At 46.1% G+C, this 3572-nt stretch overlaps 1 long non-coding RNA gene across 1 annotated transcript in view; it reads left to right on the forward strand.

Annotated features, from left to right (window-relative positions):
- LOC140581514 (uncharacterized) overlaps window positions 1–149 on the forward strand; it is a 659-nt gene extending 510 nt beyond the window's left edge. The window contains exon 2 of the long non-coding RNA XR_011984606.1: window positions 1–149. This exon is cut by the window's left edge and continues 107 nt beyond it. This is a non-coding gene — a long non-coding RNA (uncharacterized lncRNA).
- Window positions 150–3572: the final 3423 nt, after the last annotated feature.

Here is a 3572-nt window from a genome sequence, read left to right on the forward strand (position 1 = left end):
CTCCACTTTGGACTCTGCTATTCATTTCAGTTGTATGGTTATCCATCTCAACACCAGTTTTCTTGAGTTATTGTTAATTCATTATTTACATGTACATTTGCTGGGGTAATATGCTCACCTTTATTAGTAAATATTCTTTGTTCTGTGAACTGATGGTGTATTTCTCTTTATGCCACCCTGAAATGTCCCTCCCTACGTTTAGTGTGTAATAGGTTGGTTCTGAGGCAGGAATCAGCAGTGTTACATAAGTGGTGCCTGAACAGGGATCAGGGTTTAACAATTCATTGTATCTTGCATTAGTAGTGGTGTTGCCATGACTAGCAGCAGCCCTCAAGTAGAACATAAGAAAGAACAGAAGAAATTTACAAACAAGAGGAGGCCATTGGGCCCATCAAGCTCATTTGGGGAGAACTTAACTAATAGCTCAGAGTTGTTAAAATCTTATCTAGCTCTGATTTAAAGGAACCCAGGGTTTTAACTTCTGCTACACTAGCAGGAAAACTATTCCATACTCTAACTACATGCTGTGTAAAAAAGTGCTTCCTCAAATTTGTTTTAAAATGTTCTCCTGCAAATTTCCACTTATGCCCACGAGTTCTAGTATTTAAACTAATATTGAAATAGCCATTTGGCTGAACAGCATCCAGACCTGTTAGAATCTTATAGACCTGGATCATGTCCCCCCTTAGTCTCCTTTGCTCCAGGCTAAAGAGATTCAGCTCAGCTAACCTCTCCTCATAAGACATTCTTCTAAGACCAGGAATCATTCTCGTAGCTCTTCGTTGCACCTTTTCTAAGGCAGCAATGTCCTTCTTAAGGTATGGTGACCAAACCTGCACACAATATTCTAGGTGGGGTCTTACCAAGGAATTATATAAATGTGACATCACCTCCCTTGACTTAAACTCCACACACCTAGATATATAACCCAACATTCTATTGGCCTCGTTTATTACTTCCCTACACTGGCGAGAGTGGGACATGGAAGCATCAACATACACACCGCAATCTTTCTCGTAATCAGCTACCTTTATTTCAGTGGAACCCATAAAATACCTGTACTTTATATTTCTGCTCCCTGCATGGATTACCTTACATTTATCTGTGTTAGAGACACGGGATGAGTTCCAAGACCCAGACTTCACAGCTGGTCCGTTTGTGACTCGACAAGAACCTTTGCAGGATATTATCCAATCTTTAAGTAATCTTTATGTGTCTGAAGAAGAGGGTGAGGGATCGGAGGAGCATGCTCAACTGCCTCCTAAGGGAAAAGCACCTCTTGCCCCTTTTTCTCCAGAGCAGTTACAGGAGATGTTAACCCGGTTGCAGGTAGTGGAATCGTTGGTGGAGAAAATCAACTCTGACTTCAGCACTTTTCAAACTTCTCTAGGCGCTTGCCAGGTATATGTGCAAGGAGTGGAGGACAAGGCAAAGGCAACGGAAGAAAGATTTGAGTACAGATTGAATAGGGAGGTAGAGTAAAACACCTTGTGGACTTACAGATGCAAGAGCTAGGTCAGTCAATTATGGATTGTTTACAGAGGAGAGATGGACAATTGAAGGCTTTAATACAGACACGTATTCCGCCATCTTCTACACCTGTCTGCCTCGCCTGGGGGGGGGGCCTGGGGTGGGGGTCACCCCGCCTGGCTGGACCGGCTCCCCGTTTGCCGGGGGGTCTGGGGTTGTCCCGTCCTTGGCTGCTAGCTGAGGTCTCATCGGGTGTGGTGGGGTGGGACTCTCCCGGTCTGCGCCTGTGGGGGGGGGGGTTCCCTGCTGCCGGGCTGCCTGTGGCGCCCCTGAACACCTCGGTTGGCCGTCCCTGCCGGCTATGCGGGGTCGAGGATGGGGACTAATCGGGGCCAGTCGGGGATCTGGCCCCGGTGACGGTGGGGGCCCACTGCTGGCACGCCCTTATTGCTCCCCTGTGCCCAACACCACATTTCACACAACACTAGGGCCTTGAGGGGCAGTGGGGAGGTGCGCAGAGACACTGAATGTATTGCAATTACCAGAAAAGATCATTTTAATGTTTTTAAATGGTAGTACTCAATATGGGCCACCAGACGGCAGCATAAAACGTGTGTGTGCTGTAACAGGGCACTGTGTGAGTGTGTGTGAGGTCTAACCGGTGTGTGTGTTTCTGTGCAGTAACAGGGCACTGTGTGAGTGTGTGTGAGCTCTAACCGGTGTCTGTGTGTGTGTGTGTGTGTGTGTGTGAGCTCTAACCGGTGTCTGTGTGTGTGTGTGTTTCTGTGCAGTAACAGGGCACTGTGTGTGTGTGTGTGTGAGCTCTAACCGGTGTGTGTGTTTCTGTGCAGTAACAGGGCACTGTGTGAGTGTGTGTGAGCTCTAACCGGTGTCTGTGTGTGTGTGTGTTTCTGTGCAGTAACAGGGCACTGTGTGTGTGTGTGTGAGCTCTAACCGGTGTGTGTGTTTCTGTGCAGTAACAGGGCACTGTGTCTGTGTGTGTGTGCACTGTTACAGTGCACAGTGTGTGTGTGTGTGTGTGTGTGTGTGTGTGTGTGTGTGTGTGTGTGTGTGTGTGTGTGTGAGAGCTCTAACCGGTGTCTGTGTGTGTGTGTGTTTCTGTGCAGTAACAGGGCACTGTGTGTGTGTGTGTGAGCTCTAACCGGTGTGTGTGTTTCTGTGCAGTAACAGGGCACTGTGTCTGTGTGTGTGTGCACTGTTACAGTGCACAGTGTGTGTGTGTGTGTGTGTGTGTGTGTGTGTGTGTGTGTGTGTGTGTGTGTGTGTGTGTGTGAGAGAGAGAGAGAGAGAGCTCTAACCGGGGGCTCTGTGTGTGTGTATCTGTGTGTGTTTGTGTACTCCATGTGTGGACTGTGTGTGTGTGTGTGCGCTCTATGTGGGCGCTGTGTGTGTGTGTGTGTGTGCTGTAACAGAGCACTGTATCTGTGTGTGTGCACTATAACAGCAGACAGTGTGTGTCACTGTGTGAGCTTTAAATGGGCTCTGTGTGTGTGTGTGTGTGTGTGTGTGTGTGGGTTTGCATTGATCAGATTTGATAAAAATTTCCCCAAAGTGCAGTAAAACACACACAGACACACAAATACACAATAAATTTACCTTGTGAATTATCCTAATAACCGTGGGAAAATTATTTTTCTATTTTCTTGCTGCCATCTCCTGGCCGAATGTAAGTATTGCAATTACCAGAAAAAAATCATTTTAATATTTTTAAATGGTAGTACTCAATTTTGGCCACCAGACGGCAGCATAAAACGTGTGTATGCTTTAACAGGGCACTGTGTGAGAGTGTGTGAGGTCTAACCGGGTTCTGTGTGTGTATGTGTGTGTGTGTGTGTGTGGGTTTGCATAGATCACATTTGATTAAATTGTCCCCAAAGTGTAGTGAAACACACACATACACACAAATAAACAATAAATTTACCTTGTGAATTATCCTAATAACCGTGGGAAAATTATTTTTCTATTTTCTTGCTGCCATCTCCTGGCCGAATGTAAGTATTGCAATTACCAGAAAAAAATCATTTTAATATTTTTAAATGGTAGTACTCAATTTTGGCCACCAGACGGCAGCATAAAACGTG

Source organism: Paramormyrops kingsleyae, chromosome 21, assembly GCF_048594095.1.
Source record: "Paramormyrops kingsleyae isolate MSU_618 chromosome 21, PKINGS_0.4, whole genome shotgun sequence".
In the NCBI taxonomy this organism is placed as follows: Eukaryota; Metazoa; Chordata; class Actinopteri; order Osteoglossiformes; family Mormyridae; genus Paramormyrops; species Paramormyrops kingsleyae.